Below are 11853 nucleotides of genomic sequence, written 5' to 3' on the forward strand. Positions count from 1 at the left end.
TTGTGCTCCAGAACTTGCCACTCCCCTAGCCACACTGTTTCAGTATAGCTACCACACTGGCATCTACCCGACAATGTGGGAAATTGCCCAGATATGTCCTGTACATAAAAAGCAGGACAGATCCAATCTGGCCAATTACCACCCCACCCGTCTCCTCTCAATCATCAGTACACATAGAACATAGAACATTCCAGCACAGTACAGCCCTTCAGCCCTCGATGTTGCGCCAACCTGTGAAACCAATCTGAAGCCCATCTAACCTACACTATTCCATTACCATCCATATTTTCATTCAATGACCATTTAAATGCCCTTAAAGTTGGTGAGTCCACTACTGTTCCAGGCAGGCGGTTCCATGCCCCTACTACTCTCTAAGTAAAGAACCTATCTCTGCCATCTGTCCTGTATCTATCACCTCTCAATATAAAGCTGTGACCCCTCGTGCTAGCCATCACCATCTGGGGAAAAAGAGTCTCACTGTCCACCCTATCTAACCCTCTGATTATCTTGTGTGTCTCAATTATGTCACCTCGCAACCTCCTTCTCACTAAAGAAAAAAGTCACAGATCATTCAGCCTTTCCACGTAAGACCTTCCCTCCATACCAGGCAACATCCTGATAAATCTCCTCTGAACCTTTTGCAAAGCTTCCACATCCTTCCTATGATGCAGTGACCAGAACTGTGCACAATACTCCCAAATGTGGCCGCATCGGAGTTTTGTACAGGTGCAGCATGATCTCATGGCTCTGAAACTCAATCCCTTTACTAATAAAAGATAACACACCGTAAGCCTTCTTAACAACCCTATCAACCTGGGTGGCAACTTTCAGGGATCTATGTAAATGGACACCAATATCTCTCTGCTCATCTACAATACTAAGAATCTTACCATTAGCCCAGTACTCTGTATTCCTGTTTTCCCTTCCAAAGTGAATCACCTCACACTTTTTCGCATTAAACTCCATTTGCCACCTCTCAGCCCAGCTCTGCAGCTTATCTATGTCCCTCTGTAACCTGCAACATCCTTCTGCACAGTCCACAACTCTACCGACTTTAGTGTCACCTGCAAGTTCACTAACCCATCCTTCCACACCCTCATCTAGATCTAAATGACAAACAACGGTGGCCCCAAAACTGATCCTTGTGATACACCACTAGTAACTGAGCTCCAGGATGAACATTTCCCATCAACCACCACCCTCTGTCTTCTTACAGCCAGCCAATTTCTGATCCAAACTGCTAAATCACCCTCAATCCCATGCCTCTATATTTTGTGCAATAGCGTACTGTGGGGAACCCTATCGAACACCTACTGAAGTCCATATACGCCACATCAACTGCTTTACCCTCATCCACCTGTTTGGTCACCTTCTCAAAGAGCTCAGTAAGGTTTGTGAGGCACGACCTACCCTTCACAAAACCGTATTGACTATCCCTAATCAACTTATTCCTTTTGAGATGATCATCAATCCTATCTCTCATAATCCTTTCTAACACTTTACCCACAACCGAAGTAAGGCTCACTGGCCTATAATTACCAGGGTTGTCTCAACTCCCCTTCTTGAACAAGGGGACAACATTTGCTGTCCTACAGTCTTCTGGTACTACAGACAGCAAAGTGATGGACGGTGTCATCAACAAAGCTATCAGGCAGCACCTGCTCAGCAATAACCTGTCCAGTGACGTCCAGTTTGGGTTCCACCAGGGTCACTCAGCTCCTGACCCATTACAGCCTGTAAAGGAGACCGCATCAGGAGCAATGGATACAGTAAATGACATGTGTGAAAGTGCGGGTGAAACTTTGATGGATGTGGAAGGCTCTTTTGGGGCCCTTGGGTGGAGGTGAGGGAGGAGGTGTGAGTGCAGGTTGCACTTCCTGCGGTGGCAGGAGAAGGTGCTGGGAGGGGAGGGTGGTTTGTTGGGGGGGGGGGGGGGGCTTGGACCTAACAAGGTAGTCGCAGAGAGAATGGTCTTTACCGAAAGCGAATAGGGGTGGGGAGGGAAATAAATCTCTGGTGGTGGGGTCTGTTTGTAGGTGGCAGGAATGGTGCGCCAAATAACCCCACTGTCCCATGGCCAAAGACTTTAACTCCCCCTCCCACTCTGTCGAGGACATGGAGGTCCTGGGCCTCCTCCACTGCCACTCCCTCACCACCCAACGCCTGGAGGAAGAACACCTCATCTTCCAACTTGGAACCGTTCAACCCAATGGCATCCATGTGGACTTCACCAGTTTCCTCATTTCCCCTCCTTACCCCAGTTCTAACCTTCTAATTCAGCACCGCCCTCATGACCTGTCCTACCTGTCCATCTTCCTTCTCACCTATCCACTCCTCCCACCTCTCTGACCTATCACCTTTACCCCCTTCTCCATCCACCTGTTGCACTCTCAGCTACCATCCCCCCAGCACCACCCCACTCCCATTCATCTCTCCACCCCCGAGGCTCCCAGCCTCATTCCTGATGAAGGGCTCCTGCCCGAAGCGTTGATTTTCCTGCTCCTCGGTTGCTGCCTGACCAGCTGTTCAAGAAGGCAGCTCAGTGTCACGTTCTCAGCCTGGCAATACGCATTGGCCCAGCCAGTCATGTCCATGCTCCACAGATAAATGAAGGAAACTAGCTACCAGATGTTTAACCCAAGAGTTAAAGAGTTGGATCATTGCTTTTGAATCACTTTCATTTGATTGGAATAATTCCTGACCAGGAATTGAAGTGAACATTGTTTTTTGTCACCTTGTGCTGGTTTGGTATTCTGTCAATGGGTGATAACGTTCGCTCTGGTGTAGTGAACCTCAGGTGACAGAAACCTCATCCATTTTGACAATTTCTAACATCTGTTACATCGATTCGGAGACAACAGCGTTTCACACGAGTGCAATTGCACCACACTGTCCCCCTCAGGGTAATTGTGACTAAGCTACTTACACTGGTTTTAATGTTGGAAAGTCACTCTATCTGAAAATCCATGATTGTATGCCTGCTGAACTCACGCATTCATTTACATAGCGCCAGGTCCACGTGGGGCTGCTACAGTAATGTGCTGGCATTGCCTTATGCCCAAACATTTAGATGCAAGGTGACCCAAAGTCAGCTGATACCAACACAGCAGAGCTTTTAGGAATTTGATAGCAAATTTCTTTACCACTTCTATAAAAGAAATTCTTCCCAAGCTCTGTTCTATATTTAAAGTGGAATCAGTTCTAGTGTATCAACATTCTTTTCAAAAACTAAATACCTCTCCAGGGGACTTTTTTTTTAGGAAGGTTGAGACAATCAGAAAATAATCATGATATTAATTTGGAATCTGTCCTGTGACGGATTCAGGAATATCACACCTGTATAGAGTTAGGGAGACATCAAACTGAAAGGCTGCACAGGAAGCAATGACAAGAGGCTGACTACACAAACCCAGACATCTTTGAGGCCAGTGAAGCCTAGGAGATTCACGTTTGTGTTTTGTCCTTGCAGCGATTCACAAAAAATGGGTTAAAGTCCATTTTCAACTCTGGTCTGTGTGTGTTAGTGGCCTTGTATGCTGACTGGTATGCGTGCAGGAAAAACAACTGAGCACCCCTGCAATGCAGGAAAATAGAGAGCAATTCACTCTTTCACTTGGAATGATGTCTGTTCCTATTCATTCAAGGCAAAAGAATCTCAACCAGCCTGCAAAATTAAGACATTCAAAATCAGCTATTAAACTACCAATGTTAGCACCACTGTAATATCGATGTTGTGCTATCCACCCCTCACAAATAACTCAGAGTCTGTTAGCATTAACTCATCTTTTATTTGGATATACTTCTTAATCTGAATGCGTGTGTGCATATGTGTTGAATTATTATTTCTTCCCCTGTTTAGTGACTAATAAGTTCTTTTTTTGATTGCTTAAGAAAGCTTGATTTCTTCTAAAAACTAAATTAATTTGGTCTGCAAGGAAGGTATCCACAGGAGGAAATAAATATTTTATTTAAGGTGACCCTTGTTCAGACAATCTGAGGGGACACATAAAAAAAGAAATGGAGTCAGTCAATCCTTCCTCGGCTGGGAGCTGAACTGTTTTGGTGTATCCTGCTTGGAACCATAACAAATCAGGGAACCGCATTCAGGTCACATAATACCTCAGAACATTGGAGCAAAAATTTGATAATTTTCCCCTTTACTCCACTGTTTAATCAGAGCATCACTCAGCTGCATCTCAGCTCCATTATTTCCCTTTATATTATATTCCTGAATATTGCCACCTAATAAAGTATATCCATCTCAAACTTAAACAGTTCAATTAGTCCAGCAATCACAACTTTGCAGAAGTAAAAGTTCCAAACAGTCATCACTCTTTATGTAGAAAATATATTGTCGAGTGTGTGGTGCTGGAAAAGCACAGTAGGTCAGGCAGCACTGAAGAGCAGGAGAGTCAACATTTCGGGCATAAACCCTTCATCAAGCCTCATTCCTGATGAAGGGCTTATGCTTGAAACATTGACTCTCCTGTTCCTCAGATGATGCCTGACTTACTGTGTTTTTCCAGCACCACACTCTAGACTCTCATCTCCAACATCTGCAGTGCTCACTTTCTCCGAGTAAAATATATACTCAATGATTTCACTCCCCGCCTCAAATTTGAACTTTATGGTCCTTTGTTCTGGATTATCTGACCAGCGGGATTTGACCAAGACCTGTACTGCTGAAGCATAATTTTCTCCCTCTATAAAACCATAAGGCGTAAGAGCAGAAATTAGGCCATTCAGCCCATCAAGTCTGCTGATTCAATCATGGCTGGTAAGATCTTCAACCCCATTCTCCCGCTTTCTCCCTGTAACCCTTGATCCCGTTGGCAATCAAGAGGCTATCTATCTCAGTCTTAAATATACTCATTGACCTGGCCTCCATACACTCCCCCCTCCCCCACCTCCTGGCTGAAGACGCTTCTCTTTGCCTCCGTTCTGAAAGGCTATGACCTCAGGCCCTAGTCTCTCCTGCAAATGGAAACATCTTCCCAATGCCCACTCTGTCAGGGCCATTCAGTACTCTTTATGTTTCAATTAGATCCCTTCCTCTGACTCTGCTCCTGAAAACAAGGCCACAAATCCTCCAGATATGTTAGATTTATACTAACCGCACTGTGGGTGCTTCTCCCTCTCACCCTGCTCCCTTGGAACCCTCTCCCTTGAAATTAACATCTCAACCATTTTCTCCTTCCCCATTCTGAACGTCTCCTGTCTCTGCACCTCATGGACTAATCTTTGCATTTGTTAAATGCTTCAGTTTTGTATAGTTGTAAAAGTTATTGCAACTTCTTTGTTTTGTACTTCGTACTTGCTTAATCTCATATTTGATTTTCTTCCTCTTTTTAACTTTTCAGTTATTCTTGGCTAATTTTAAAAATATCCCAGTCCTCAGGAACATTACTTTTTCGGCAACCTAATTATCTTTGTTAAATCTAATACTATCCCTAATTTATTGAGTTACTTATGCTCATACCACTTTCCCAGTGGGAACCTATTCCTGAAGGGAATGTATATTCATTGAGAATAATGTTTTATTCATTTCAATACCTTCGAGGTCTTGTCTCCCAAGTTAGTTCAACCAATTTGCCCCTCAGACCCCTGTAGTTGGTTTTGTTGAAATTAAAGATCCATGTTTTGGATTTAATTACATCCCCCTTAAATGCAGTATGAAATTCTATCAAATATGATTACTCTTCCCCAGAGGAACTTCTCTGAAGGATTATTATAAATCCTGCTTCATCAATAAGGTTAGATCTAAAATAGCCTGTTTGCTATTTGCTTCCACAACACACTGTTCCAAAATAAAACCGCTTCAATTGCATTTCATGAACTCATCCACCAAGCGACTTGTTCTGACTGGGTTTGATCAGATCAGATGATCACATCACTCCCATGAAAGTGATCCTCTGATTTCTTGGTGGATGTTATGTCCAGCACCATGATTACTTTGGTTTCGATGCACCACCTTGCTCTCACGCAAACATTTCTGTCCTGAGCCAGTGACAATGTTCCAGTGAAGCACAACACAAAACTCGGGGAACAGCATCTCAACATTCAGAGCTCACTATTGAGTTCAACACCTTCAAAACGAAACATCTAATTCCTTTGTGAATACACTCCATCTCCCACCAGTGTTTGTTTGCTCTTAACAGAATTAATCTTTTTCCTACTTCTCACACCTATTATTGACACTTATTTTGCATCTAGATATCTCCTTTACTAAAATTGACACTCCCATTGCTGGTGGTTGTGCGCCCTGACCATTTGTTCCACTTGCTTCTGAACTCTTTTTACCAACAACAAAAAAAACTGTTGTTTTACAGCCCACTTCAGTTTCAATGAAGAGTTGTTGGACTGGAATCAATGACTTTGTTTCCCTCTTTATCTGTGCTGGCCCCAACAACATCACCCACCTCCCAGGAATTAGATTAGATTAGATTACTTACAGTGTGGAAACAGGCCCTTCGGCCCAACAAGTCCACACCGACCCACCAAAGCGCAACCCACCCATACCCCTACATTTACCCCTTACCTAACACTACGGGCAATTTAGCATGGCCAATTCACCTGACCCGCACATCTTTGGACTGTGGGGGGAAACCGGAGCACCCGGAGGAAACCCACGCAGACACGGGGAGAACGTGCAAACTCCACACAGTCAGTCACCTGAGTCGGGAATTGAACCCGGGTCTCAGGCGCTGTGAGGCAGCCGTGCTAACCACTGTGCCACCGTGCCGCCCACACTGTGCCATCGTGCCGCCCACGGCATAAATGAATAAATGAACAAAACCAACAGAGGTCAGAAAGTGACCGGCCTATCCACTGCACGGCCATGTTTTCAAAAGATTGTTGTCCGGTTAGACCATCACTGGATTTATATTTAACATTTTACAAAAGGAAAAGAACCAACTGGATCTGCCTGAAAAGACATTAAAAAAACAATATTATATGTGGTGACATGGAAATAAGTAGGTGGGCAAATGGTGAAGATGACACAAACAGCCAACAAAGAGACAGACAGACAGACTAAGCGAATGGGCAAAATCTTAGCAGGCAGGATATAATGTGGGAAAAAGTGAGGCTAAGCACTTTGGCAGAAAGAGTAGAGGAACTGAATATTATTTAAATTGGAAAAGGCTGCAGAAAACTATAGCACAGAGAGTTCATTCCCTTATTAAAGGGAAGATATACTGGCACTGGGGTCAGTCCAGAGAAGGCTCTCTGATCCTTACCCTGGAGGGAGAAAACGTCAAATAGGTTGGAGTTATAGTCTCTTGAGTTTAGAGGGATGAGATAACCTTATTGAAACATACAACATTCCAAGCTGGATGTGGAGAGACTGTTATTAAAGAGTCAAAGATTATGGGTATAATCTCAGGGTGAGGAGTCACCCATTTCAGACTGAGATGAGGAGGAATGTTTTCTCTCCAAGGGGAGTGAATTTGAGGAATTCTTTACCACAGGAAGCTGTACAGTTTGGGTTGTTAATTCTATTCAAGGCTGAGGTAGACACATTTTTCATCAGTGAGGGGATCAATGGTTATGGGCAAAAGTTAGGTAAGTGGTGTTTAGGATTAACCATAATTGAATGTTGGCACAGACTTGATGGGCTGAATGGCCCATGTCTGCTCCTGTATCTGATTAATTGCTCTTAGATTTGCATTGAGGGCTATATTTTGAGCTGTCTATGAGTATATCTCACAAATATTTGAGAGATGAGTATGACTGAGCTCAGATTCAGATCCTGAGCTGGTAGATCAAAGGCTCCGTCTGTCACCTTGAGCTTCGAGTCAGAAGCTAGCATTGGGCCCTGTGCAAATACTCCAGCAACATGCAGGCACCAACTCTCACTCTCCCTGTCTCACCAATGTAAACCAAACACATACACACAGACAAACACACAGACACACACACACACACACACACAGACACAGAAGCTCACACACTCACAAACACACAGATAGACACACACTTGCACACAGACACACAATAGACAATAGACAATAGGTGTAGGAGTAGGCCATTCTGCCCTTTGAGCCTGCACCACCGTTCAATATGATCATGGCTGATCATCCTTATTTGGTATCTCCATAACCCTTGATTCCACTATCCTTGAGAGCTCTATCCAATTCTTTCTTAAATGAATCCAGAGACTCTGCGGCAGAGCATTCCACACAGCCACCACTCTCTGGGTGAAGAGGTTTCTCCTCATCTCTGTCCTAAATGGTCTACCCCGTATTTTTAAGCTGTGTCCTCTGGTTCGGCACTCACCCATCAGTGGAAACATGCTTCCTGCCTCCAGAGTGTCCAATCCTTTCATAATCTTATTTGTCTCAATCAGATCCCCTGTCAGCCTTCTAAACTCAAGGGTATACAAGCCCAGTCGCTCCAGTCTTTCAGCGTAAGGTAGTCCCGCCATTCCAGGAATTGACCTCGTGAACCTACACTGCACTCCCTCAATAGCCAGAATGTCTTTCCTCAAATTTGGAGACCAGAACTGCACACAGTACTCCAGGTCTCACCAGGGCCCTGTACAACTGCAGAAGGACCTTTTTGTTTCTATACTCAATCCTTCTTGTTATGAAGGCCAGCATGCTATTAGCCTTCTTCACTACCTGCTGTACCTGCATGCTTACCTTCATTGACTGGTGTACAACAACACCCAGATCTCTCTGTATTGCCCCTTTACCTAAATTAATTCCACTTAGGTAGTAATCTGCCTTCCTGTTCTTGCCACCAAAGTGGATAATCATACATTTATCCACATTAAACTGCATCTGCCATGCATCTGACCACTCACCTAACCTGTCCAGGTCACCCTGTAATCTCCTAACGTCCTCCTTATATTTCACCCTGCCACCCAGCTTAGTATCATCAGCAAATTTGCTAATGTTATTACTAATACCATCTTCTATATCATAAATATATATTGTAAAAAGCTGCAGTCCCAGCACTGGTCACTGCCTGCCATTCCGAAATGGAGCCATTTATCATTACTCTTTGTTTCCTGTCAGCCAACCAACTTTCAATTCAAGTTAGTACTTTGCCCCTAATACCATGCGCCCTAATTTTGCTCACTAACCTCCTGTGTGGGACTTTATCAAAAGCTTTCTGAAAGTCCAAGTACACTACATCTACTGGATCTCCCTCGTCCAACTTCAGAGTTACATCCTCAAAAAATTCCAGATGCACACACACAGATACTCATACACACCCACTCACAGACACACAGACATACTCTTTCTCTCTCTCACACAGGCACACATACTCTCACAGGCACACACAGACGCACGCTTACAGACACACAGATAGACACACACACAGACATACAGATACTCATACACACACTCACCCACAGACAATCAGACACACATACTCTCTCTCACATACACACATACCCACATACACACAAACATACATTCTCTCTCATAGATACACAGTCACACACTCACATTCACAGACACAAACACACATGCACACATCCACAGAGACACATATACAAGCACTCTCACACAGACACACACAGATGTACACACACAGACACACAGAGATACTCTCACACACACAGACACTCACAGACACACGTACTCACACAGACACTCTCTGACACAGATATACAGACACAGACATATACAGATTCACACACACACAGACACAGACACACACACTCACAGAAACACACACACACACAAATACACACACACACACACACACACAGACATAGGCACATTGCTCCAGTGAAAGTATAAATACATAAAAGGTAAGCCCTGTGGATAAAAAGTCCAAACTGAAAGGATAGAATGATGTGATTTTCTCATAGTTACATTGGTTTCTTTTTATTGAGGTCACTTTGCTGCAGATTACAGACTAATATGAAATCTTCAGATTCCAGCTGAGAAATAGGAATCTGAAATTTGAAGCTTTATTAAAGTTTTTTTTTCATATTAGTTCCCTGAGAGAGAACAATGTTGCTTTCAGCTCCAAGTTCTGACTCTTATAGACTGAGAGAATGTATCCTTGAAAATTTTTCCAGCAACTGCCTACCCATTACTTCAGTTCAGAGGCTGTTGCTAGGCAGCAGTGGCATAGTTTCATTAGAGTTTTTCAGGTCTGTTGCGCAACAATTAAAATTAATTAAATTGCTTGTTTCTCTCTAAAACCTTTCTGGACACTGTTTTTCAAAATTATGTTTTTTTCCCGACTCAGGCGACTGACTGTGTGGAGTTTGCACGTTCTCCCCGTGTCTGCGTGGGTTTCCTCCGGGTGCTCCGGTTTCCTCCCACAGTCCAAAGATGTGCGGGTTCGGTGAATTGGCCATGCTAAATTGCCCGTAGTGTTAGGTAGGGGTAAATGTAGGGGTATGGGTGGGTTGCGCTTCGGCGGGTCGGTGTGGACTTGTTGGGCCGAAGGGCCTGTTTCCACACTGTAAGTCTAATCTAAAAATCTAATCTAGTCTAAACAGCCGGTAAACCATAGCCTCCACCAAATTCACCAAAGATCCTCAGATATCACCTTCCAAACCCACAACCACTTCCATCCAGAATGACAAGGACAGCAGATACATGGGAACACCACCCCTGCAAGTTCCTCTCCAAGCCACTCATCACCCTGACTTGGAAATATATCGCCGTTCCTTCACTGTCACTGGGTCCAAATCCTGTAATTCCCTCCCTGAGGTCTAACCTACAGCACATGGACTGCAGCAGTTCAAGAAGGCAGCTCGCCCCTACCTTCTCAAGGGGCAACTAGGGATGGGTAATAGATACTGGGCCCAGACAGTCTCACTGAAATTCCACAAGAGAATAGTAAAAACCTATGACTTTGCAGTTTCAAGCATCCTGTTATAAATTGTTTGTAATCCTCTCACTATTTTCCACTTCTCATAACCTTTAAATCTCTACACTCACAACATGAACCTCGTGCTCGGATAATCCATCTTCTTTTGATATAATTTATGAGTACTCTTATTCTTCTGAGCCCATTCAGTATTCTTAACCCGACACACGTGACATTCCAAAGCACCATATTCCGAACCTGCTGATATTCTCCTCTTCCTCTTTCCCAGTGTTCGAGGCTTCATCTCCCAAAATCCATCACTGACAAGACAGGACACAATTGGTAGATGAGCTCTAAGAGTTAAGACTCCTTGTGGAAAAATAAAAGCTGCATAATTTTGGAAACATCCTTTTCACTTGTCCAATTGTTTTTCAGACGTCAGTGCTGCTTTTGACAATTAGGTATTTCTGTGCCTTTGAGATAATTGAATAGGTCGGAAAGGTCTAACTTGTTTCTATTTTCTGGAATAATGCTGAAATATCCTTTCTCCTTCTCATTACTGCATGTACCTTCTTGTGTTGAGTGTAGGTCTATATTTATCTCTGTTCTTTATAACTGTGTTGATGAATTTTTGCCAGACTTCTTGCTGCTCAAGGGAGTACAGGTCTTAAGAATCCTGTTGGCCACTTCTTTTTGAACTGTTGGCTATGGTTCCTGGTACTATTGGGAACAAGCTCCTTCATTTGTTCCTCAGCTTTACCCCCATGGGCCCTCCAATTTGCTTTTTTATAAAGAACTTTGTACCTGTTTCATATTTCTGTGCTGCTTTCCCATTTACAGCTACAATATCCCATCAGAACAGCCATACTGTCTAATGGGCAAGGGTGACGTAACCTCCTTTTCATTTGCACTTGGTTTGCAATTGCTCTCTCTGGGACAAGACACGTGGTGATGAATTCCATTTCCCTCTGCTTACATTTTTAGGAACTGAAGAGGAAATCCAGCATCATGTTCTGATTTGAAGCATAAAAAAGGCAGAATGAAACAAGTTTGCTGTTGAAAGCACTGACA

Source organism: Hemiscyllium ocellatum, chromosome 20, assembly GCF_020745735.1.
Source record: "Hemiscyllium ocellatum isolate sHemOce1 chromosome 20, sHemOce1.pat.X.cur, whole genome shotgun sequence".
In the NCBI taxonomy this organism is placed as follows: Eukaryota; Metazoa; Chordata; class Chondrichthyes; order Orectolobiformes; family Hemiscylliidae; genus Hemiscyllium; species Hemiscyllium ocellatum.